We start from the raw sequence: 27287 nt of genomic DNA, 5'->3' as shown, positions 1-27287 counted from the left end.
AAGTCTCTATATGCCCACAGCTGAGCTGTGCTTTTCTTTTCCATTTCCAATGATTCCTGTTTCTTCACTAGCCTTACATGTTTGGCAAATGTCACCAAACAGAGCCCAAAACAGTTCACCCAGAGTCCCTCTGTCATTTTCCCACCCCCTCAGCCTGTTGCATATGATTTGTGTGGCTCCGCCCTCCATGAGGTAAAGCTGAACAAGGTTGCCCTGCATTTAATCTGCATATACATTTTTGGCTTCTAGGAATCCTGACAAGAACACCTGGTTCTAGTCATGATTGGGAGGATAATTAGCTTAAAGATCCTTGGGGGGTGGGGAAGAGGGAATGTACCTGGAGTACTACTATGTACTGAGCTATGGAGTCCTGGTGGCTTGAAACACTGTTGGCTTTGGTGGAGCCCAGCCCAGTGAACTGCATGGTAAATCCATGAGCCTTTTGGCTTTGGATTACTACCATGCATAGTTTGTACTATGTATAAATAGGTATGAAGGGACTGTTTAAAAGCACATTTGTGCTAAAACCTGCAGCAGTTTTGAAAAAGGTAAAAGGCATCAATTCTGAATGAACTTAGTCTATGGATACCTGTGGTAATTTTACTTTTATGCAAATTACTACAGGTGTATTTATTTCAGGATCATTATTTTCCAATTTGCCCCTGACTTCCATGTGCTCAGGAAGAACAGGGTCTGGCAGTGAGCGGGTGGAGCAGGGGCTGTATGGGGAAGAAGTTAGTGGGGACAGAGGGCAAGGGGGCTCCCTAACCCATCCCTTCACTTGATTTAGTCCCCTTCCCACTGCTACATCAGGGAAAATATTTCAAGGTGAACCTCTAACAACTAGATTCTATACCTGAAAAATTATAACAAATGTATACATTTTCCATATATAGAAACTAATTATTGGAGGCTGGTCTTATTCAGTGTCAAGTAAACACTGTAGCTTCCTGTTTAGTATTTTGGTACATATCCAGCTAATAGTTTGAGTTGTATCGAACCAGAACAGTGAGAATGTTTTTTTGGTTTCCGTTGATGATTGAATTACAGAAAGCAGCCATGCCTTATATGCTTAGTGCCACTTTTCCTGGTACCTCCCTTAGCTAGAGTTGTACTGTCCAGGTATGTTACCTTTCCCACCTTCATGTTCTTGCCTTCTGGCATGATATTTCTGCTTGACACCTGGGTTTTAAGGATTTTTTTTTCTGGTGTAATTGATTTTGAGTCCTATTTAGCTTGGGCTGTCTGTCCTCATCTGAGGCTTTTGTGAGTGTCACTCAGTAGTGCAGTGTCAGCCTAAATTTCCTTAGCATTTGCTATCTGCCTGTGTTATGCCTGTTTGGGTTGTCTTTATGATTTTTTCATTAGTCACACTGGCAGTTTCAGACACCAGTAATGAGACAATAAATGCTGTTTTATGCTGATGGGCATGTTGGGCATTCTGGCATTGGAGGGCATTTGGCGCACATGACCTTGGTTTTTAGCTAAAATCTTGTAGGATGGAAGGCTGTTCCATGAATATATGCCTGTGCAGGTATCGGACACTTTTTGGAAGTTAATCTAACTGATGCGGGGAATCTACCATGCTATGCATTCTTTTATGATATCACTTAGCATAATGTGCGGTCTATACCTAGGGATCTACTTAATTTGTGATTTTTGTGCAAATGTGAAAGCCACAATTGTCTGTGAAATCAACTTAAAAAATCCTTAATAAAAATAAAATGTAGGCTGCCTAGTCGGAGCCAGTGGTCTTTGCTGTCCTGCAGCCCACCCAGGAAGGGAAGGCACTGGCTGGAAGGGTAGCATGTAGGGCAGCCAGCAGCCAAGATAGGAGCTACCTGCTTGTCCTTCCTACCCCCTGGGGCCTCTCTGCCAATCAGGGGTGAGGGGTGCAGCCACCAGGAAATGCTTGTGAAATCAGCTGTTTGTGTCATGACTAAGCCACGAAAATTCCTTTGGCTGCAAATTAAGTAGGTCCCTATCTATACAAGAGCCTTTGGGTGTGAATTCAGTCTGTTCTCTAAGCTGTGCATCCATTTCCTTTCATTCTGCAGAAGACTTTCCCCTACAGCAGAGTACTATGACTTCATAGTTTTAGACAGAAAAATCTTCCTTTTCAGGCATTTTGGCGAGGGTTCTGTATTCCCCCTGGTCAGGAAGACTTTTACCCAGATTTTTTTGGCAGTTCGGTTACTTCTGTGAGGATGGGGGCATGAGTACTTTTAGCACTTCTGCTACTATTTGATAATATCCCTCTACTTCATTCCTCAGCTTTTTATTGTAGCCTGTAATCCTGGTGACTCTTCTTGAACTGGTTAGGTTAGTAGTGTCAAGTTATTTTTGGTTCACGCTGCATGAAAATCTGGTAGGGTTGTGTCATCTAAGAAATTCTTGAAGAGGTTTGCTTATCTTTTCCCATTGTACCTCAGTTGCAAGCATTTTTCATCTTCCTTTTCCTTGGCCTACTTGTTTTTAAAAATGTACCGGGGGTTTGGTGTCACTTAGTAAGCTTTCCTGGATTCCTACCTGGAAGTTCCTACCAGGTTATTCCAGTTCCAGCTCTGGAATATATTTGTTTACCGCTTCTTGCATTGTTCTTACTTCTCTTTTGCTTTCTCATTGGTTTTGGCACTAGGAGTTTTTATTTCAGTGTTTTTCTTTCTTTGATAGAGGTTCTGCCTCTTAGTTTGTCTAATTCTTGTTCTGTTTATGTTGATTATAGCCTTTGACTGCTACATCTTGAATTGCATTGCCTCTGAGCCATCCCTCTTTTTATTCAGATCCAGTCTGTGTATGTCCTTTGCCTCTAGTGCCTCAGATCTGTGCCTCTCAGTTGAAGCTGGAATTTTGATTTACTTTGTCATTTCTTGATTGAAGTTGATCTTTGACAAAAATAGAGTTGCTACTGGTATTTGCTGCTGATATACCTTTGTATTGCAGCTAGATGACCTAAATTTCAATTTAATGCAGATGTAGTTGATCAGGCTTTTTTCTTTTGTCATTTGGAGCCTCCTTACTTTACTTATATATTTGTGAGGAAACAAGATGTTTGCAAGAATTAGGCAGCTTGTGCTCAGTGTTCGACAGTGATAGGGATGCAGATCCTCTTAAGGGCAAGAGTATTTACTTTTCCCCACTTGTCCCTAGTGCTCTGTGGCCTTTATGAAACAGAAGAGTTGCTCTGTGGCAGGGGTTTTCAACCTTTTTTTAGGAAGTGTACCTCTGGTGGTCGGACATGAAGCAGGGCATGGGGATCTTGCACCTGCCACCCACCGCCCCATGCCACCATACCCCACTTTCCCACATACAGTTCTGATGGGCCTTGCACCTGGCCAGTTGCGCACTGCCTGTCAGCAGCCTGTGGAGCTGCACGTGTGATATGCTGTGTGAAAGCGGTGTGGGGCAGTGGATGATGGCACCCTCTGGCCCCTGGTGTTCAGCTGGACAGGAGGTGCCTGTGAGGACTACAGAGGGATGCTGCTGCACTTGGGGCCCCATCCCCTGTTCCCAGCCCTGCTTCTGGGAGGCAGGAGTGTGGGGTAGTGGGTGGCTGTGCTCCATTTCCACCCACCTGCATGTACCCCTAGGGCGGGGCAGGCAGTTATTTCAGGTGGAGGGCCGCTTACTGAGTTTTGGCAAGCCATCGAGGGCCACATGACAGGCATCCAGGGGCAGATAAATATTAATTTCCTTAACTTCTTAAGTGCCCCCCAGGCCAGATAGAATGGCCTGGCAGGCTGCATCCAGCCCACAGGCCGCATTTTGCCCGCCCTTGCCCTAGGGCCATCCCAAGTACCCCTGGTTGACAACCCCTGCTCTGTGGTACTGAAATATGAAAAATAATTGGGTATCTCTGACTGCAACTACACGAGACACTGACTGCGCAGTAGCATTGCACGGTACAAAGTGTGACGCAATGCTACTGCGCGATAGTAACGAGCTACTGCTCAGTCAGTGTCACCAAACAGGCATTTGGGAATGCTACTGAGCAGTAATGGCAGTTACTGAGCAGTCATTTAGTACTTGTGTGTGCAAGTACTGAATGACTGTGCAGTCACAACTGTGCAGTCAGCATCTCGTGTAGACACAGCCTCTCTGTATGTTTGGTGAATCTTCTGACTTTTCTGTCCCTACTCTTGTACTCAGTGTAAATGATGTGAAGGTGATTTGGGTTCTGCGGACTATAGGAAGAAACTATTTCCTTAGCCTTTTAAGGGACGTTTCAGTATATTAGAACTGTTTAGATTGGCCTAGATTAGGGAAACTTGAATACATTGTTTATATTAGTGAAAGCCCTAATATAAATGCAATAGTGCAAACCCATTTTATATAATTATGGTAGAATTTAGTTCAGTTACATTTTGTGCAGGTACAGTTCACCCTTGCTTATCTACATTGGGAGCTTGCACTGGTGCAAAAAAACTCCAGATTAATAAAAATAGGATCTAAAGCAAGTTACAATGGTTACGTTCAGGGTGTTTGTTCCAGAGTTTGGAAATTTAGCACTTTATTGGCATTAATTTCTTTTGTCAGAGTTGGAAAACTTTCTTAGCTGTAAGAAAGGTTATTTAGCTACCTTTTTTTCCTAGTGAAAGCTTAATCTGCAGAACTATATGGTTAGATATAGTAACTGGTAAATATGGGATAAGATTTCTTTGGCTAAGTACAGACAGTTGAAAAACCCAAGGCTGAATTGATTCAGTCTTTGCAGGTTAGTCTAAAATGCCTAGATTAAATTAAAACAGAAGTGACAGACATTTACCTTTGATTCAGGAAATGCAGCCATATGCCTGCTGTGGCTCTAGCCAGAAACTGTGGGGCACAAAAGCCAGTATGGGCTGTGTGTTCACTACTTCTTCCTGCTGCCCTCAAGGTCTCTGAGATTTATAGTCCAAAATCACAGCAGCAGGACTCTGCAGGGTTGCTTAGCACTTCCTTTTCCTGCTTCCAGATGCCCCTGGGATTTGTACTCTACAGCTGCAGCCAGCAGCAAGTTTGAGTAGGGGAAGGGTTGTTTAACGCCCCCCTCCCTAGCCACAGCCCCCAGCCAGGGTTTGCTGGGGGGGGAAGGGGGGGGAGGCAGTCCCCCGCCTCCAGCAGACTAGGCTGCATCCCTAGCCAGACTTGTCTTCCCCACCCCTTTGTCATCCAGTTCTCATTGTTCCAGCAGAGGGGTGGGGCCAGCCCTGCTCTTCTGAAGCAGACAGCCCAGCCCAGGGCTGCAAAACATGCTGGGGGACTCTGATTTAACTTGAACTAGGAAGGGGTCTGGGACAGAAGTTTCATAAACTAGTTTGATCCAAATCAGTTGAGTCTGATACTACATTCAACCGGGTTTATGTTAAACCTGTTTCAGCCATTTCAAAAGTGATGTATGTGCACTGAGCTTTTCTTCTTTGCAGGTTTAAACCAGTTTCTGATCACTTAAACTGGTTTATGTGCAACTCCTGCCCTATAGCTGAAGCTTTTGGTATGTTAGGGATATCACAGCGATAGTCCAGTGTTAGTTATGAATTTCCCTTTCCTCCTTGCTACAGACAGTTTTCATGTTACAAGATAATTGATGTCATGGGATAATTGAAAGCTAACCTGGATTGAAAAAGAAAGAAAAAACAAGCAAAAATGAGAGCCTATGCAATTGTCTGTTGTTAATGTTTAGATGATCAAGCACTAGTTTTGGGTTATTTCCTTTTTTTGTTTTGAAATTTCTGATGGATGGCCTCAAGAAAAAAAAGTGGAGCTGTTTTTTAATTTGTCCTACAGCTACTCCTCACTTAACATTGTAGTTACATTCTTGAAAAATGCAACTTTAAGCGAAATGATGTTAAGCAAATCCAGTTACGTCACAGGAGTTACCTATGAGCAGGCGGTGGCAGCCAAAATATGTTATAACTGAATATTGCGCAACTTTAAACAAGTATGTTATCTAATAGATCAGTAATGGTATAACACAATGTTAACCAGGATGATGTTAAATGAGGATTATCTGTATTTGTAACTCTGAGATTTCATGCTTGAACAATTTTTCAGGATGCAAACTTTTATATATTTATATAAAAAGTGAACATTTCAGTTGTCTCTGGAATGTGTTTCAAGGTTATTAAAACAAAAGTAACTGGTCATTAATATATTAATTGTAGTTTGCTTTGCTTTCATTCTTTCAGAACGGATTGAATGCAAGTTCCAGGTAGATGCTTATTTAACTCATGAGTCTGAAACTGCACACAGTGAAAAAAGTAGAACTGTGTTTGTTTAAATTAAACTGTCAAATGTACTTAATGTGCATGTTCTTCCATCAGTAACAATTGATGGATTTTAATACATAGTTACAAGTTTTCTGTCTTTAAATACACTGGATGCTTAAAACAAAATGAACGTTAATGCAATACAAACAAGTTCATCTTATCAAAGCAACCTTTACTTAATCTAATTGGAAAAAACCCCCCAAAACTTAAAAGTTGCCCAATACAGTGTAAGAGAGTAATAAAATACCCTGGAAATAGTGAGTTAATTCTATATATTTTACCTCGGCTTTAACCTCCGAAATATATAATTAAGTCGGAAAAAAAAATTGACCAGCATCCCATCAGTCTTAACTCTGTCCCTCAGAGTAAATACAACTTTGTTCCAAACATACAGTAAAAGATATCACCCACAAAAATCCTGGTCTCTTATGTGGGAACTACAGTTTATAGGAGACGAATGATCCAACGTAAGAACAGAATTATGTATGTAGAATAAAACTCCTTATTCTTATTCATGCAGAGCTGAGTTGGCAGAAAATGGGGCTTTTCATACAGTTGTATACAGTCCAAAATAAAATATTTTTAACAATTAAAACTAGTTGGAAATATGTGCAAACTCATGGAAAATTTTCTTATAGCCAGTTTGTGGATATATCCAAATTGGTATAATTTCTTTAAACTGCAAACATGGTTAGTATTTCATAATTGTTTAGTATATCTAACTAAACAGCTTTTAATCAGATCATATAATTTTGTTTATATAAAAATTGAAATGGTTCTTGTCCTAATAAACAATTGAATATCATAGTCAGGATCATATTAAAGTATATTTAAGTATTAAGGTTTAAAACGTTAAAAATAAGTATATACAAAGAACTTTGTCACCTGTTGAAGTAGAGTAGCTTTAATGCAGTTTGAACTGAATACTGAAAGATTAAAATGATCAAAACGATGTTGTGTACTGATATTTACTTTTTATCAATGATGCAAATACATGTTCAAAGCTTTTTTTTTTTTTTCCCCCCCCCGGAGCAGTTAACCAGTAGTTTAACTGGTAGCGTCTAAATGTCCCATGCACGATCGATCCATTATGAGAAGGAGGATCTCCACTGTCAGATATCTGGACATCGTTGAACAGAAATGCTTCTTTAAGGCCCCCCCAGGGACCCTGTATTTTAGTGGGTTTTATTCATCTATCCTCAGCTCCTACTAATTTAGTCAAACATTTAGGTCTTGATTATTTTATATGCAATTATTCAGTAATTGAAATGTTAATTGTTCAGTGTCTGGTGCACATATGGTCTGTTCTGGTAAAGATTTGTTAATAGTTTGGGTTTTGAAACAAAGTTCACAGCCTGTATATGAATGTTCTTTGAAAAATCCCCACTTCTACTTTCTAGAAACCTACTGCATGCAGTACTTGGCCTTTCTAGATAGTTATGGTAAATAATTATATGTACTGGAAGGGGGGTGGCATTTTGAAAGCAGTTTATGTACACTGAACTTGTGTTGCGTTACAGATCTGAACTGGTTTCCAATCACTTGTAATGGTTTATATACAACTTTTGTCCCTAGCCATTTATGTCTGTGGCTCTAGTTAAAAAGGCTCCATGTATGCAGGAACTAGAGCAGCAATAACTATAGAGAGAGTTGGACTAATTGGTTATTTTAATCAAGATCTTATAAGAAATAATATTAAATACCATGCTTCTTCCTCCAAAGTAGCAGCCACTCCCTCTGTTCAAACAGGTAGAAATTAGGGCAGGATGGCACCTTGGAACGTATCTGGTTCAAACAGGTATGAATTTTTATAGGCAACTACCTACTTAGAAGCTATCAGTAGGCTGTTTATAAGGTACTACTCTGCCCTACCTTCTGCTGGACTTCAGACTGACATGACTAATCACATCTATTAGAAGATCAAAAAAGTTAAAATGGAATGAAAATATCCACTCATATATAATAATTCTCTGGGCTCCAGATCGAACATCTGACCTGTAAAGCAAATAACATTTTCCACTACCAAAAATGCTGAAGTTGCTAGATATTTAAAATAAAGTTTAAAGTATGAAGGAAACAATTCCTGTAAATCTTGTTTTATATTTGTAATTTTTTTCTCTTGTAATTGATTACTCTTCCATATTTTTACTTTTCTAAATTTGCATCATGTTAGAAACGGTATGCTTATTTCCCAGATGATTAGTGATTTGTTTGCATTTGGATGGACATTAGAATTCAATTACGAATTTTCAATTTTTTAAATGGTTTGAATTTCAGTATACATTACATGCTAAATAAGTTTATTACTTAGGACAACTTCTTTTCTTTAAAAGATTGGATTCAGATGAAGAAGAAGCCTTATTTGCAGTTTGTGGCCAGACACAATTGGTTCAAGGTTTTAGCAGTAGTTGATTTCTTTCTATGGCTTCTTGCTTTTTATTCATAGATTTGAAGGAGAAAATTGAAAGAAGGTTTTATGCTGTTTCTATTACAATTAGTTTTGCATCCTCAAATACATTAGTTATTTACTAGCTGAATAAACTGAATTGAAAAATAATCTCTGCACCTGTAGAGAGAGAGGCTGTTGCCATCAAAAGATGTGTAAATACTTTAGCAAAATTTGTTTCATGGTGTTTAGCCAGTGACTCCAGTGACTTGGCTTTCTTTAAAATTTTGGCAGGAAACGTGTTGCTTGAATATTTTATTTTTTTTTTGAGTGAATCTCATATGTTAGAATAAATTTAGGTACAGTGTTCCTATTTCTGTATATCAGATGTCACTTACGCTCATTTAGTAATCTGAAAGTGAAATTAGATAATCCATAAAACCCATCAGAAAAAACTATTAATTTGTGACGCAGATAATCCACGAAAACTGCCCTGTTTGGCACTATGGAAACTTCTGCAAAGTATTGTGTTAAATATAAAACTTGAATTATTTGCATATTCAGAAGGTCAAAACAGTTTATGCCACTAAGTAGTTAGAGTGCTAAGTATAGCTATGTTACCATGCTTCTATTACAGTACTATTCAGTGACTGGCAGAGGGGTGGAGTTTAATATGCTGTGAAGAGGGAGTGATGCTTTGCTAAATTGCCAGAAAATAGTACTTGTAGTAGAAAGTACAGAAGGGTAAAACATGATCATGCCTCTGCTGCTGTAAGAGCAGACAGTTATAGCAATGCCAGGGTGGGTTTGTGAACTTGGGAGCTGGGTCCTGGCATAAGTGTTAGAGCAGAACAGTTTCATATTTTGATTTTCTCAGCAATGCCTAACTTATAACTGGACATAGGAATAACTCATGTAAAGTCAATGGAACAACTCAAACCACTAACCTTTTTCAGGTTCTGCAAATGTAGGCAGATATTGCTGCACCACTAAAATGATAGTGCTGTTGTATTCATATTTTGAAGGCTTTTTCCAGTAAACCTGGGGAGACTAGCCACTGTTTTAATGCTGAGATTCTGGAGAGCAGGATAAATGTTCCAGGCAACTGACTTGTCACCTGGCCCAATTAAGCCTTTACAGGGTGACTGAGGAGTTGAGGCTCTAAACTGATGGCTGTAAGTTCAATTTCTTGGTAAGTAAAGTTAGCTAAAATTGGTGCTCCTCTATCTATATGTAAAATAAGAGCATGGTTTTAAATACCGAAGAGGAAACTAACACCTCTTGTAATTTTTTTAACACTGCTTAAATTTTCACTCCATTACTTATCTTTTTTGGAATCAAGATTTTTAATTACAAGTATTCAAACTTGAATGTATGAGATTAGGCAACCTTTTAGGTATTGACTGGGTGTGTATAAATAAAGCTTGCTTACTTTTTTTTACCTTCATTGCATATTATTAGATTTTTTACCTTATAGTCTAGCCAAACTGAGCTTCAGCACATGAAAATTGTGGGGTGGGGGAGGAGGACTAGACGTCTTATACCCATGTTATATCCGCAAAGAAAGAACCTGAAGCCGAGATTGGTAGAACTCTTTGCATAATGTTTTAATTAGTCACTTCTATTTAATTGACTTGCAGGCTCTAATTAATTGTTAAAGGCATACTGTGGTTGTATACAACATAAATGCTTGAGGTATGCATCAGGGTGCAAATACAAAATTTGTGGTGTGTTTAAAATGCTCACTTGGAAACCAAATGAATAATGTTATGCTCTGTTCTGCAGATAGAGGAAGATGCTTCTTGGTTTAACTCTGGCACACCTTCAGAGCGGTGCTGAGCACCTGCGATTCTTTCTCTGAAGGCTGTGTTGCTGACTTCCAATGTAATTATGCCAGTAAATGATGTAGTTGCTGTTCAAACTATTTTCATTGCCACAAGCCTTTTTTAACGCACTGTTAAGGCTGACCACCACCTTTGCTTATCCTCCCAGAATGTCAAATGCATCTATATCTAAAACTTCCCTAAAAGCCAGGAAATAAGGTGTATTCAGATCTTATGGCACAATCATACCTCCCCCAGAGCTGGCAAGAGGCACTGGGGTATACAAGTTCTAAATGTTACAGCTGAGGTTACCCCATAATAAGCAGACATGAAGAATGAATATCATGTATGCCTTTATAAAATTGTGCCCCACAGAATCTGTTCTTGTACTGATCTGCATGTATTGTAAATTCCCTTCACTCTATAAAAGATGCCTTATTAACTGGATTTCTTGCAAAGATTTCAGCAGCTCACAGTATATAGAAGAAAGGTGCATTTGTACGTGAATGCATCTCCAGCTCCTTGTTTCTTCCCTTTGTTTCTCTCACTGCAAAACTCAAAAAAACTAAGCAGTCTATTCCTGCCATGGGAATTTTGTAGCAGGCTGATAGTGTATTCAGGGATCCTGATTTTCTCTGTTTAAAAATTTCAAATTCTCTGATTAAAATCTAACACCACTATATTGCTATATCATATAGAGAGAGGTGTGTGTGTATTGAACACCATGTTTTGGAAGCCTACCAGTGTCTCAGTAAAATCAGTTCTAAACACTTGTACATTTTGGCGTTTGGTTTTTTTATCATGGAAAATCCGAGTTCCCTCTGCCCCGTGCATGTGTGTGTGTGGATATACTTATAAGAATCCTATATATATAGCTTACAGGAATTCTGTCCCTCAGGCTAATATAGCACACTTAAATGTTTATAGTGTTGCAAAAATTGCTGATGATCAGGGATTCTGGTTTTTCCCTGATTTTAAAAAAGGCAAATTCTCTAATAAAAAAAAATGGCAAATTCTCTGATAACCCCAAAATCTGTGATTAAAATGAAAGGCCCTTTACAGCCCCTCTGACCCTACTTGTGCTCTTCACCCCCCAGGGCTGCCAAGGCTATGGGGCCAGGGACTTGCGTCCGTAGCCCCCTGCCCTTGGCAGGAGGTGGTGGCTGCTGCAGCACAGTGGAGTAGAGCCTCACTCTCCTGCCCTTCCCCACCCTGCTGCCTGCTGTGGCCTCGGGGTGGTAGGGAGGCTCCCCGCTGCTGTGCACACTCCGGGGTGGGGGCTGGGGGAGAGTCCATGCTCCCCAGATCTGTGTGCGGGACTGGTTCTGGTTGTGTGCTTCTATCTTGGGTTTCTGCTGTGTTGCTCTCCCCGGGGGCCTCTGCAACCCAGCGGGTGTGACCTGGCACTGCAGGGAATAGTGGGGCTGCGCAGTAAAGGTGCTTGCTGCTGTGAGCTCTGCACTGCCCTGGAGAGGTGTCCTCTGTCCCCCGAGAGTGCATGCAGCAGCGGGGAGCTAGCCCCACCCCCTCCCCTCAGGATTAGCTGCCTGTGGTCCCATCCTGCTTCCCGCCAGGGCCCTACGACTGTGTATTGTGGCCATGGGCCCCAAGTCCCATACACTGCCTGGTTGAAGGTGTGTTGCAAAACTGCAGAATCCATGCGTTTCTGTGATAAAATGAGAAAGCTGTGTTTTATTCTGGTTGGGGGGGGTGGGGGGAGAATCTGCATTTTACTTCATTTTTCCATGGGAAACAGAAAACCCGGATCTGTGCTGATGATGTTATCTTGGTGCGATGTTTTTCAATGTTGACTTGCAATCTTATGCCAGTCCACTGAATAGGCCTTGTATGGGTGCATTTAGTGAAGATCAACAACCCTGTTCTACTACTGAAACAATAAAACTCATACTTTTTCAGTGTTAGGTTCCTTAGGCCCCTGTGAATTCAGGGTTTTGTGAAGTAAATGGAGTATACAGAACTGAAGCTGAGGTACTACAGTTGTGTGCATTGGCTTTTATTTCAATGTTTGCTTCTCTGATCAGCTGCACTGGACCACTGATGAGCTGAGTGGCTTGTCCTTAATTCTGCAACCTGCCTGCAACCTTCTGTAAATTAGGCAGGTTGCAAACCAGCAGGAAACTAATAATCCATGTTCTGCTGCAGCTGGCTTTTCTATGGTTGCATACGGTTCCATGTTCACTAAATGGGCAAGGAGCATATATTATGGTTAAACTACTCTATAACAGCTGTTTAGAGGCAAGATGAAGGATTCTACTAGTGATGTTTTTCCTTGACTGCAATTAAACTGCAGACTCAGATTTTACATTTTTATATACACCACCTTTTTGAAATGTTGGCTCCTAAGAGAACTTCCTTGCTCTCCCAGTGAAATTTCTAGAAGTCATTCTTGCATCATATAAACAGAAAGCAGCTAAGATTAAAAAACCCTACCTTTTCAGAAAGCTGCAAAAGGTAAGATTTAGATTTTCAGTTTAAAGGAGATGTTTGAGTTCAGTGACACACTTGCTGAAATTTAGGCTGCTGGCAAATTCTGGTCTCAATTTTATTTGTACATAAGCAAACTATTTCCTGTGGTTCAACTTGGCTTGGTCCACATTGATACAGCCCCAACTTTGAGCTGGAATATCTCTTTGAAACAGTTTTCCCTAGAGGAGGATCATAGACTCAACATGAGTCAGCAATGTGACATGGTTGCAGAAAAAGCAAATATAATTTAGCACCAAATTTATAGGAATATTAACTGCAAGACATGCAAAGTGATAGTACTAGTCTATTTAGGCTTGTCTAGACTATGATTGCAGTTCTGGGCTCCAGGTTTTGAGAAGCATGTGGAGAAGCTGAAGAAGGTATAAAGGTGAGTGCCAGAAATGATAGGTTGGAAAGCAAGCTGTATGAGGAGAGGTTGTGAGCATTACATGCATTTAGCTTGGAGAAAATGAGATTAAGGGGGCACGATTGCAGTTTTCAAACACTTGAAAGACTCCCATAAAGAAAAGGGAGAGCAAGGGTTTCCCGTTGCCTCAGAGGGCAGGACATGAAGCAATGGTTGTAAATTACTACAAATAGATTAGGTTTTGATCTCAGAAGGAAAAAAAAGAACTTCCTTAAGTGAAACAGTAGAATAGACTGCCCAGGAGAAGCTTTTAACCAAGTGATTCTGTGACTCAGATTCTTAAAAGGGTTCTTCTTGCTATTTGTCTTTCAATATGCCTGTGAAGTGGTTTAGGCAAATGGAGCTATTTTGTGATTCAGTGTCCCCAGTAGGTAGGTGGTACTTTTCATGTTTCAGCAGTCTCAGTTTTTCTGTTAAAATTATCCATGAGTGGCAAGTCATTTGGGACAACTCGTGCCACAAATGATACTTGTTGGTGTAACCCTTCTGCCAGGTACTAGTTGGCAGCAAGAAAGGCTGGGTTCATGTTTTGGGGTACCTCATAAATTATACCAGTGGCTTGAGCCTGTACCCAGAAATCTGGGAAGACTAAATCTGCTGGAGCATCCCATATAGACCAAACCCCTTCCTTGCAAGCAGTGTAAATACAAACCCCCAAATTTATTCCAGAGAATAAAAACAAAAAAACCCAAAAGAAAACACTGAATATAATTTAAAAATGTTGTTAACTACAAAGCGAAGTCTATAGGTAGCCCCCTTTTGGGGGAGACAGTCTGGGACTTGGGGCTCCCCAACAGGTTATTCCAGGAGCCTGTACTTGCTGCCCTTCAGCAATAGGCTGGAGATGGGGACCTACACCAGAGAATCCTATGAGCTGCTCCTTGGGTTCACTGTGCCACAGGGAGCTGCTTGAGAGCATGGGTCCTTCTGCATTGCAAGGGGCTCCATTGCTCCTGGAGAAGTGGTAGAGTGCCAATCTTTGCTCCTATGGAGAGGGTTTTGTGTGGTGGGGGACATAGAGCGACTATGGCTCCAGACAGCATGCACCTACCCCAAAACTTCTGGGCTGGATTATGTGGTCTGCTGAAACTAAAACTGCAGGATGAACTTGGAGAGCCAGGTTAATTACTGGCTACAGCTGTCCTAACTACTGAGGTCTAGGCCTAGGCTGTAGGTAGTTTGGGTCACGCAGCTCCACTGGGAGCAAGAAGCTGCAAACCTCAACCCTGGCCCAAAGCTGGAAGGATTAGCAACACCCAGGTTTCAGCCCTGTTTAAAACTGCCAGGCCTAATTCCTAGCCAGCCAACCCAAGGAACCAATACCCTCCTCCCCTTCCAGTGGCATGCAAGTGTGGGGGCTGCACTTGTGTGCAGGAACCCCAGCAATGGAGGTGGCCCCACTGGGCTGCGCCCCTTGCCTGCGTGAGCAGCGCTAGCCCAAGCCACATGTCACTGTGTGGCAGGTCCTGTGCCAAGCTTGAGCGCTCCAAGCACCCCTGCCTGCTGGTACTGGTGCTGCCTGCGGGGTCTGCATGCCATGGGGGGGAACTGTGGGGGGTTCCCACATCCTTCCTTCACATCCCACAAGTGCCACACACCTACACCCTGCTCCCCCCCCCCCACATGCCTTACATCTCCACAAACCTCCGCCTCACTCTCCCCCCCCAGAATATACAAGACTAAGACTTTATTTTTGAGTTGTTATTATGCAATTACTTCTATATACAGTACACAAAACACAAATCATAACAAAAATATTTTTTGTAATAAAATTAAAATATGTTATAGTAGGTGTTTGACTTTTAGTATATGATTTGGTTTTTCTCTGGTTCTGAGATGGCAACCCTCCCCCCTGCCCCAAAAGGAGCATTTCCAGGGGCCAAGGGGAGGGACTTCCACTGGCAAAAGTCAGGGGTTGGGGTGGGACTTCCGATCCCAAGGCAACTGTCAAGGGGTGGGGCTACCCACGTGGTCCTCAAAAGCTCACCAAACCTTGTGAAATGGCCCTCCAACCAAAATAATTGCCTGCCCCTGCCTTAGCAGCTTCTCCTTCCTCCCCTCCCCAAACTGGCCTAGCTTACTGTATATCCCTCCACTTGACATCACCCTGGCCTTGTCTAATCAGGAAGCATCTCACTCCAGTCTCTCTTAACCAATCTGCCTGAAAAGTCTTTGCTCCCTCAGGCCAATCAGGCCCAAGGATTTTACATATTTTGCCCAGATACAAGGCCCCAGCTTTTCATGTGCAGAGTACATGGCCAGAATAACAGGGGCCGTCTTGCCTATGTTAAAAAATGTAAGCGCGCACACAAATACACAACAACCAAAAGCATATACTTTGTCATGCACAAACCAAGTGTGTGCATGTGTTATATCAGTAGGGCAGAGTGTAGCTGAATAAGTGAAAACTTGCTTCTGCTCTCTGTGGATGGCTTACAGCTGTGGAATCTTGGGAGAATATAAACGTGATCTATATACTTGCATTGCAGGGAGTAACTTTTATAATTGGCTGCTCAGGAGGCTAGTGCAGACCTTGCAATGGCTGTAAATGCCCTGGCTTGGTGATAAACTATACAATGCAGCCTACATTTTAGAAGTAACTAAATGTTCTTTGCTAATTTGTTGTACAGTTGTACATATATTGTACAACATATGACACCTGTTCTATAGTTACATATTCCCTGTTTTTTGCTTTCTGAATAAGAGAACACTGCAGTATAACAGGATATGGTAATAAGGTACCAGATACCAAGACATGATATTAAGATAACTAGTGGTTCTCCACTTTTTTAGACTCAAGGCACTTCCTCACCCCATAACTTTTGTAAATTGAGTAGCATCCCATTTAAAAAACAAATGTATTATAGTGCTTACCTCTTTGCAGAGGGACCAGGCAGTAGGGATGGGCAAGTGGCAAGCACTGTGGTTGAGACTGAGCCTGTGCTTATCACCTTGCATCTTGATGCACCCTTTGACGGATCTCATGGGATGGTGGTTGAGAACCACTGGGTGCATCTACATGAGATGCTACTGCACAGTGGTTACTGTGCATTTATTTAGTACTTGTACAAGCAAATAATAAATGTGCAGCAACTGGAGTTACTGTGCAATAGCACTGGCCAGAGATGCCCTGAACAGGGTGTGGGGCCTGGGGCAAATCAGCCTGTGTGGGACCCCTCTCCCAGATATGAGGAAGCTGGTGGGGGGCGGGTTTCTGAGTGGCTGGACATGCCCGATTCAGTGGGGGGGCGGGGGGGGGGGGCGGGGGAGAGGGCAGTGCTGAGTGGCCTGACATGAAACCAGTGGCAGTGCAGAGTCACTGCAGCCATTCTGCCTGGCTCCATGGGGCCTGGGGCATTTGCCCCAATTCACCTCCCTCCCCCCCGCTCCTCCCCTCTCCACCCCAGGACAGCCCTGGTGCTGGCAAATGCCTTTTAAGTGACGCTGCCGTGCAGTAGTCTAATATTATTGTGCAGTAGCATTAGCATCTCGGCATGCTGTTTGCCATGCAATGCTACTGCATGGTAGTATCAGGCTACTACACAGTCAACTTCCTGTGTAGACATGCCCACTGACTTTTATTAACCAGGCTTCCTAAGGTTACATTGGCTTTGGATGGATGGGTTTAGTGTTCAATCATACATGAGATACAGTTATCTGCATAATTGATTGATTGATTGATTTTCTTATTTAAAAAAAAAATTGTAGACTTTATAATTGGTTCTTGAACTTGGGGATCAGGACTTGTGCAGTTCAACTATTTTTTGCTCATCTTCTTATCTCCTTCCTTTTCCCCTCTCCCCCATAAGCATTACCATTTGTAGTACTTGCTCTCTTGATGATTTGTTTTTGATCAGCAGTTCATCCGGAAATATTTCGTTAGTCCATTTGATGATAGTGCTATTAGGATCAACTATAGTCTGTTTCCCATAGAAGAAAAATCTTATGTAATTATCCTGAACTTCATAAATAAGCATGTCAGCTGAAAGTTTCAAAGCTAAGTAGAGGAATCTGTCTTAATTTTTTTGTTGAAATCAATGAAATCTCAACCATAGCTAAAAGGGAGGGAAAGAAGCAAAGGTATCAATATTTCATTAAAAAAAGTAAGCGTTTGTATGGCACTTTGACACCGGGGAAAAATATAAATGGATGCACAGTTATTTTGATTTAAAGTGTAGGTTTCTGAATCATTAAACGCGAGTTGCCAAGATTTAGCAAAATTAGTCATCATAAAAAGAGAGGCAGTGTCAAACACTCCTCCTCCCTGGCTGCAAATTCAAATAGACAAATTTAATTTAGAAGTTCAGGCCTCTTGACTATATATAACACTGGAATTGAGGCTTTTTCTTGGTTATTGTACAGGTGATGGTTTCAGTTATAAATCCTGAAGAAGCACTAAGAAATGCATGCGAAGTGAACAGTGAGAAATCTAGTGTTTTCTCTGCTAATGAAGTGAACACTCTGTGGATTCCTCGTTAGTGTGAGGAGTAAGCTAGCCCAAATGAAAAGTCCTTGCAAAGTATATAACACTTGGGTTATTGCATCATCACTAATTACCTTTTTCTTTAATTGTTTAAAAATGTTTTCTTTTGCTGGCTTTTCTGTTCCTGTTGTGGTTTCAGTACATTTACTTTTCAATTTTTTTCTTACTTTCTTTTCCTTTCTAAATCTCTCCCACTACCCTCATTTTTTCTAAATTATTCCCCTTGACCTCTTCCTCCTGCCTTCTTACACATACAGCTTGAAAACCCTACAAGATAACTAACAGGGAACGTTTCTGACAAGAGGTTAATGTGGGTTAATGAGAACTTTTTGGTGTTCCTTCTTCCTATTCTGCCTCAACCCAACCAAGCTTCTGAGAAAAGCTGAGGATGGCTTTCCTGAATTTTGCTAATGAACTTTTTGTATTTATCCTTCCCAGTGAATAGCTTGAATATATTCTACTGTTGTTTGTTGCTTTTTAGATCAGTTGCAGAATGAAGATAATAAGACTGTTTCTGTTGCTTATAGGATTCTTAGTGGCAGTAGTGAAAACCATAGAGACTGTTTAGTTTTTACCTTAGCTGTAGTATGGGAAATTGGGGAAGAAGAAGTATGATTTTTTTTTTTTAAATCTAAATATGGAGATGGACTATACGCTTTCCTTGGTTTATATTCCATTCATGTTTTGTAGATTACCTTTAAACAAGTGTTGAGATTCTGCAAAATTTTAATAGAAAATATTTGTCCTTGCCATGAGTAAATTAATTATTTTTGTTTGTGATTGAAGAGGTTTAAAGATCAGTAGGCAAGCTGTGGAAAAATGAAGGCAACAGAGTAATGTATATATTTAAACATATCTAAACATACTTCTCCCTTTAAAAATGGGAAGGGTTAATTTATAATGGAGCCACTTTAAACAAGTTAGGAAACTTTTGATGACTTAAAAGAAAATCTGTGGTATGGGTTGGGTGAGTAAGGAGCCTGAGCATGATAGGATTTACTAGGGGGATTTTTTGGACCTTTTGCACTCCTCTTGGATTTCTTGGAAAAACCATTTAAAGACATCTAAAGAATACAGATAGAAAAGGTTCAAGTAAGGGAGAAAATACAAGCCATAATGGGTCAGCCCAGTGGTCTTCCTAGCCCAGTACCTAAGATGTTAAACCAGTTGCATGATTGGGGTCTGAGGAATTTTATGCTCCATTCCCCCAACTGTGCATCGTTCTATGCCATATGTGCATGGCAGGTCTTGCATTTCTGGGAATGGGGCATAAAATTTTTCAATCCCCAGTTGGAAAAGTTCCCTCATCCCCATTTGCTAACTTTGGGTGACTCTTTGAACAGGTGAGTATGTGGGGCTGGGGGAGCTTTCCTCATTTCCTGGTACACATACCTATTCAAAGAGCCACCTGATACTTGTAGCTGGAGGCAAGGAAGCTTTCCCATCCCTCACTGCTCAGTTTGGGTACCTCTTTAAATTGCCATGTGCATCTGGGGATAGAAGAAGCTCTCCAATCTCTAGCTACATGTCTGGCATCCTCCAGGGATAGAGCAGGGGTCAGCCAGGTTCAGGATCCAGAGTTGCCTCCAGCCTGTTCCTGCCATTTGGACAGAGGTAGCTTTGTTCCAGACCTCACACTGGACCCTGATGCTTAGCTGAGTGTCAGGATTCAGCACTGGGTAGCTCAGGTCTCAGTTTGGACTCAGAGATGTCCTCTGCTGGATCTTTAGGATCCAGTAGGGGAGAGCTGTGTGCCAGACTCTGGAGCTGCCTGGACCTGGCACCTTAAAGGCTGGGCGCTATAGGGCAAGGCTTTTTAAGGTTCTGGGTCCTGGCAAGGCTGCCTTCTTGTGGGCTGACAAAGACTTGTCCTGGTTGGGACCAGGAAGGTCCACCCCCACCGGCCAGGTTCCAGATGATGGGACATGGCACCTGTTCAGTTTATGCTGCCATTATAAACTAGCCACAAAGATATTAACACATATTTGACACATCTTTGTGGCTGATTTGCCATTTTGTGGCTCCATAAGCTTAATGAATGTGTGGTAGGTTGCTGTTTATGGCATGATCATCATGTCGTTTGTGCCAGAAGTATAATGTGCACCAGGGCTAGGGACAGACATTCAAAAAGCCAGAGCCTGAATTGATTCAACCTTTGCAGGTTAGTTTAAGTTGCAGAGAGAGTATCCATTGTAACAGAACAGACATGCGGGCACATGCCTTCAGTTGCTCAGGCCAGGAGCCAGGGGTGCTAGTGTGCCCTTGGCTGTAGGGAAGCCGTGGGGAGGGGGCATGGCCAATTTGGGCTGAACTGGCCAAAGGGGTTTAATTCCCCCTTTCCTGTCCCACCAGCAGGGACCCAAACTGGATCTGCCATTTGCTCCTCCCTTATGCGGCAGTGGGCACCATGGCCCCTGAGGCAGAGGGGGCAGGGAGCGGGGTTAGTCTCTGCTCTACCCGTACTGTCAGTCGGGCCTGTTTTCCCCCTCCCCCTGTTGCTGCCACTCTTGCTTCTGGTGGCAGAATAGCCTCCTGCTGTCCCCTCTGCCGGATGATGGAGGGAGGGGGAATAACCCTGTCGCTTCCCCCCCACCAAGGGGCCCTGTAGGCTGGCTGTGCCCTCACTGGGCCACTGCAGTGGGAGGGGGCAGGGCCCTTGGTGGGGGCAGCAGCCTCTCATAATGTTCAGCAGCATGAGCCCCCTCCTGGTGGGGGACCCTACTGTGGAGTGGGCAGAGCTGTGGCGAGCTGCGTGTGGCAGCACCGGGGCCCAGAAGTGGCCAAAGCCCCACCCCCCCAGCACTGCCACCATGGCTGCTTGCTTTACCCCACAGCGTGCCCCCCCCCACCCACTGGGAAGGGGCTCTTGTTCCATCATGGTTGTCTCTTCCTTGCCACTTCAGTGGCCGGGTGGGGGCAGTTGGACGCTGCGGGCTGGGCAGATCTGGCTTGTGGAGAGGCTTTCTCTGGCCCTGGCAGGTCCCCCAGTCCCACAGGGCCAAGGTGCCACTCCCTGGGCATGCAGCGGAGTTGAGGCTGCTCTGCAGCGTGACTGCCTTTCTCGGCAGCCCAGCTACAGCAGCTTCTTTGGTGCTGCTGTTGGCCCTATCCACAGGCAGGGACCAGCGTGTGCAGTCCCTGATCCCATACACCCTGCACAGGATTCAGGCTCACCTGTCTGGGCTGAGCAGCAATAGCAGGGGAAAAATGGCTGCTTATTGCTGGGGGAAAAAACCCTTCCCTGTCCCGCTGCTGGTGCTTCCAGGTGCAGCTGCCCAGAGCCTGGCTGCTAATTTTCTGGAAAGGGTGGTCAGCTCCTGACGTCTCCAGGGGCGTGGGGGAGGGAGCAGGGCTTGGGCCTTTGTCAGCTTCATCAGTGGGGCCATGTCTCCAAGAAATTGGGCACAAACTTTCTGAATTGGCCAACCTGAGGAAGGTCCTAACTTGTTTCTTTGTTGCAGGATGTTTATACATGATTAGGGCTTTTGTTAGGTTTTGTAAAGGTTTCACTCATCTGTGCTCCACGTGGAATCCTAAATACTGGGTTTCACCATTTCTCAGGGAGAATTTGGCCAGGCTTTTGGTCAACCCAAAATCCCTCAGCTCTTGTAAAACTGCTTGGAGTTCCCACAGATGATCTTCCCAATTTATCAAAAAGATGATGATATCATTAATATGCTGCTGTGTACTCTTGGTGAGGGGCCAACACCTGATTTAGGAATCTTTGGAACATGGCAGCTGGCTCATGGAGGCAGAACGGCATTCATTTGAACTTTTATATTCCCTGTGGTGTCCCAAAAGTGGTTTTCTCTTGGCCCTTTGCCACCAGTGAGATTTGCAAGTAGCCTTTTGATAAATCTGATGTAGAGATAAACTTTTCAGTTTATCAAAGAAATTTTCAGTCTTGTATTGCCATAAATTGATGCGTGTATATTTCTCCACATCATCAACCTTACTCAGTTACTTTTGCTTATGATATAACATGGGATTTTACCCAAGGCTTCTAGAAATAAAAAACTGAGCTTTTTCACTGTTGCATTATACCACTTCCATTTTCATTCATAGATTATACACATGACAGATTCCAGTTACTGCAACGGGATTTTCATGTATGGCATATTACAGAAATATCACAAGGACTTTTTAATAGCATACTGGAAGCATTGCTCAGGAAACCTTTAGTTAAAGGAAAGACTTCTAGGTTTAAATTTCTTGATTGCTGGTTTACTTTTGGCTTAAGGGGGGAGGGGGAAGTATGTGTGTATACAAGACACATTTCCAGTCTTTTCAGAGATTTCAGTAGTTAAATTAATATATATTTCTATACAAGCACATGGGGGGTGGGGGGAAGAGATGCATTTAAAAATAGTACATGCAGATAAACCTACAATCCTGAGTCTCCCTGTCAGGTTTAACTCCTTTTACTTAAAATTGACTAGAACAGTATAGTTATAAATCTTAGAGGTCATAAGGAACCATTGATCATAAAGTATAATCTGTTTAACACAAAAAATTGTCAAATCACAATTCCAAAAGTGATTTTAGTTCTTAGAAGTCTAAGTCCCATTACCTTTTCAATATGACTCAGGCTTCCAAGTCCCTTTTGAAAATAAGATCTTTTCAGTGTGCAAGGTTATGCTCTTTATCTTTTAGACTTTCAATCCAAAAAGCATCGTTTTGACTCTTTAAGGGGCCTAGTTCATGAAGCCATTATAATGGTTAATTACTGTCACTTTTTAGATGATTGTACCTTATTTTCAGTTTGCATTTAAAGTTGCAAATATTAATAATAAAAAACTCCAAAGAAACAAAAGCTTTCTTTTGTACTAGTAAAATTCTGATTACACATTCATTAAGTTGGATTTAAGTTAAGCTTTACTGGTGACCTGTATGCTTGCTGGCTTCAAGGTTACATTATGAGACCTCAGCTACATATAGTAAAGAAATGGTTCTGATCATCTGATTTTTTTTTTTTTCCTGAGAAAGCTAAAAAGATCAAAAGTTGTTCTAATATGAGAGAGCTGCAGTTTGTGACAAGCTGAAATAACAGAAAACGTGAGTAAAGGCATTTTAGAATTTGCTCATAATTTTTATGAAAGGCTTTGAGATTCCTTTTGTGAAGAGAGGGTGAATTAAATATTTTGGGTGGGGGGTGGGTGGGAAGAGGGATGATATGTGTGTACGCACGTGTGTTAGTTTCTTGCTGCTGTCCTAGCTTGCTAGTATCTCACCTTTGTTTCTAGCTAAAAAGTTAATTCAGTCTGTGGGAATAGATTCTGGTATACACTGATCTGTATGGCTGCATGCAAACTTGTTCTTTGTTAAAACAGTCCAGTTAGAAACAGTCTTCCACCCTCTCACTAGGCCCTGGGGTCTTACCCCTGGGATCAGGTGCCTCTCAGTAGGCGTGCCTAGCCCCACTACCTTTGGGGTCTTGCACCCCCATGGGCTGTGCCTGGTCCCACGGCCTTCTATGACCCACTGGGTAGTGGGGGCTAGGGTTATAAGGCACCCCTATCCACTTTTCACTGGGGAGGCAACTGGCCTGGCATTTCGGGGGAGCTATCCTGCCACAGGCAGCCCCACCAGGCTATCTTTCCTCAGCAGGGTGTAGTTTTAGGTCTTACTCGGGACCAGGAACCTTCTGCCATCCCCATAGCTCCTGCCCTTACCTCCAAGGTGTTCCTGAGCAGCTGCTCAGTTGGGTGGTATCTTTCTGGCTGCCAGCAGCAGACTGCTGATTCAACCCTGAGAGCCTGGATCTAAATGGAGTCTGCTCAGCCCCCTCCTTCAATCCCAGGGCTTTCCTGTGGTCATGTGACCAACTGCCTCATTACCCAGGCATGTACTTGCTGGCTTCCCTGATGTCTGCTCTGGCCCTTAAAGTAGCAGGCAACCAGAGATGCTCTGTCACAGCGGCCATATCTTGGCAAATATACTGGCATAATTTCTTCTATTGTTTTCAACTCCCTTCTTAATTCCTAACTTTGTTTTGCCTTTTTGATTGCTGCTAATCACTGGGCTGATATTTTCACAGAACTAGCCAAGATCATTACTACTTTCTTGAATAGTAACAGCTAATGTGGCTGTTACTATGCATTATTGTGTAAGTGCCTATCTGATTATTTCCCCTCCTCTCAAACATGCATCACTGAGGCTGATTCTAGTGATAAATTACATAGTAAAGTCAATAGATCCATGAGTGCTTGGCAATGATCTTCATGAAGTTGTGGGCAGCGGGCCAGGTACCAAAGTACTGGAAAAGGGCCAATGTAATGCCCCTCTTGTAACAAAAGATAAGGGAGGATCTGGGGAACTACAGTTCCTTTAGCCTTACCTCAATACTTGGGAAGTTACTGAGCATATCGTAAGGTAGGCCATTTGTAAGTGTCTGGAGGAAAAAAGCCTGATCACAAGCTGCCAGCTTGGTTTTATGAAAAATAAATAGTGTCAAACAAATCTGATCTTCTCTGACAAAGTAACTGCTGGAGTGGCTAAAGGGAATGCTGTAGATATGGTATATCTGGACTTTAGCAAGGCTTTTGTCAAGGTGCTATACAACTTTCTTTTAAAAAATTGGAGAAATGTTGGCTGGATGAAACTACTACAAGCTGGATAGATAACTGTCTCCAATAATCTTAAGCAAAGGGTATTATTAACCATCCCATGTCAGAATGGCAGGAGGTTTCAAGTGGAGTCTCCCAGGGATCTGTCCTGGGTCAGGTGCTGTTCAACATGCTTGTTAACTATTTGGATGCTGGCAAAATTGTGGATGACATGAAACTCGAAAGGATTATGAACACACTGGAGGATGCAAGTGTAAATTTGAAGGATCTTGACATATTGGAAAGTTTGGATAGAGTTAACAGAATGAAGTTCAATACAGACAAATGCAAGGTGACAATGCAGACAAATGCTACATCTTGGGAGAAATAATCAAAAACACAGACACAAGTGGGGGGACACCTAGCTGGATGGCAGCACTATGCAAAAGGACTTGGAAGTTTGGTAGATTAAAGTTTCAATAAAAGTCTGCAGTGTGATGCAGCTGCACAGAAGGCAAATGTGGTTTTGGGCTGTATCAATAGAAGCATTAGGTGAAAGACACTGGAGGTGATGGTACATCTCAGTTTGAATAGGTTAGGCCTCATCTGGAGTAGTGTGTGCAGTTCTAGGCTCCACATTTTAAAAAGGACATAGAGAAGTTAGGATCCAGAGGTGGGCAACATAGATGATCAAGGGCTTGGAAGGCAAGTCAGGAGGAGAAGTTGAAGGCGCTAGGCATGCTCTGCTTGCAGAAAAGGCACTTAAGGGAGGACATGACAGCAGTCTTCAAATGCTTGAAGTCCACTAAAGAGGGAAAGCAACATTTTCTTTCTTGCCTCAGAGGGGAGGACACAGACCAGTGGCTTGAAGTTGCAGCAACGTAAATTTAGTTTGGATATCCAGAAAAACTTCTTCACCGTGAGAATAGTGAGGCAGTGAAATAGATTGCCTTTGGGAAGATGTAGACATTCCTTCCCTTGAGGTGTTCAAGAAGAGGTTGGACAGCCACTATTCGGAGATGATCTAGGCGTAGCTATCTCTATTTTCTACCATAGGTATTTCCCATGCTTGTGGGCTTTTCTGGTAGCTCCCCACACCCCCCTTTTTTTCCTTCTTTATGTTTTGTTGTGTTTTTAAAGCTTCCTCAGCAGGATTGGGTGTTGAATACAGCTATAAGGATTTCAACCGTGGTGTGCTGATTCTTCTGCTAGGAGCCAAGCTGGAGGTTCCTGGCTAGAAGTTCTTGCTCCTCTGATCATGGTTGTATTGATTACCATACTTAGGATCAGGAAGGAGTTTTACCCCATGGGCAGATTGGTATGGGCTGTTGGGGTTTTTTCCTTTCTCAGTAGTGGACCTCTTCAGTGTATACTGACATTTTATAGAAGCAGATCATTGGCTGCTGTGGTTTTCCTGCTTCACCTGTGGAAGGTTAGGGTTCTAGGTCTACGTTGTGACAGGGCTGAGGGTAGGTAGTCTTGCATAGAGTTGAGGTTATGGATTGTATGAGTTGATTTAGATAGGGATGATCTTTCTTCAGGTGGGGGTTGAATTACATGACCTGTGGAGATCTCTTCTAGCCCTACACTTCTCTATGACTCCAATTTTGAGTGTTTGATCTTCTTTAGGATGCTTGGGTAAATACCATCCTGTTGATTTGTTGCTCTTTTTGTTTATGAATTTCCTTGATATCCTCCTGTACTGACACCTCAATTTGTCACTTCTATTGATTTGTTCATTTGAAGAAAAAACTCTAATCTGGAAGCCTCCCTACTGTCTTTTTATTTCCCCCAACATTTTAGTGCCTTTTCATAGTACTCTGGTAGGTTCCCTGCCCCTCCCCACAAGGGTATCCAACCTGATTATATTGTGGAGCTGCTTTGCAAGAGTGACCGTAACAGTCACCCCTTGGATCAGGTGTTGGACACCTGTTTAGAGTGGCTACACCACTTGTGGGTTCCAGGACTAATTATTCCAAAAAGTAAGCGTTCATGGTGTCTAGAAACTTAATTTCAGCATCCCGCCATAAAGTAAGACTCACCCAATCTGTATGTGGATAACCAAAACCCCCTAGTATAATTGTGTTTATCTGTTTTGGTAGTCTCTCATCTTCTTCAGCATTTCTGCTTACTGCCACCATTCCAATCAAGGTGGTTGATAGTATAACCCCAGCAGTAAATTATTCCTATATAGGCAATTAATTTCTCTAGCTGTAGAGATATTATGCTGCCTTATCTTACACTATTTCTACCCTATTTGATTCAATACTGTCTTTAAAGTGCCACTCCTACACTGACCTTGATGTTATTCCTATATAGTTTTCACCGTGGAATTACATTGTCCCCTTGGTTTCTTTCTTTTTTTCTTCTGTTTTTTCCAGATACTCAGTATGTCAGTATTCTTACAGAAAGCCAGATGTTCCAGTTCATCCATCTTAGTTTTTAGATGTCTGCCGCTGGTATAGAAGTAGCTGTTATTGCCTAGATGCCTGTGTTTTACAACTGTTTATTCTAGGAGAAGAATGGAAGCCTGCCACAACATCTGGTCATTTTTAGTGAATTTTGATCACAAATCTGTGACGAGTGACATGGCAACAAACCCACTACACTGACTGAACAGTTTCCTTGGTCTCTTATCTAATGAACGGCTTCAGTGATTGTTGTTTCAGAGGAAAATAAACCATTTGCTGTTTTTGAATGGTTGAAAACCAACCTGTCTGATTAATTTTCTCTTCAGTGCAGTTCAGTGTATTTCTTTCTGAGCATCAGCATAGGACCTAGACTTGTTTTCAGAATAAGGCTAGAGATGGCAGGAAATGAGTTTTCCTGGTCTTTGGAAATATCTGAGATTTCTAAATCTTTTGATGGATGGAATACATTAAGAAATC

The 27287-nt window shown here is 42.4% G+C and overlaps 1 protein-coding gene across 11 annotated transcripts in view; it reads left to right on the top strand.

Moving 5' to 3' along the window:
• The window catches only part of NBEA (neurobeachin), an 835610-nt gene that overhangs the window by 3947 nt on the left and 804376 nt on the right, over nt 1-27287 (top strand). The gene's annotated exons all lie outside the window — the stretch shown is intronic.

Source organism: Crocodylus siamensis, chromosome 1 (genome assembly GCF_052110815.1).
Source record: "Crocodylus siamensis isolate JL-2025a chromosome 1, ASM5211081v1, whole genome shotgun sequence".
Lineage (NCBI taxonomy): Eukaryota > Metazoa > Chordata > Crocodylia > Crocodylidae > Crocodylus > Crocodylus siamensis.
This window is presented reverse-complemented; position numbering and strand designations above follow the sequence as displayed.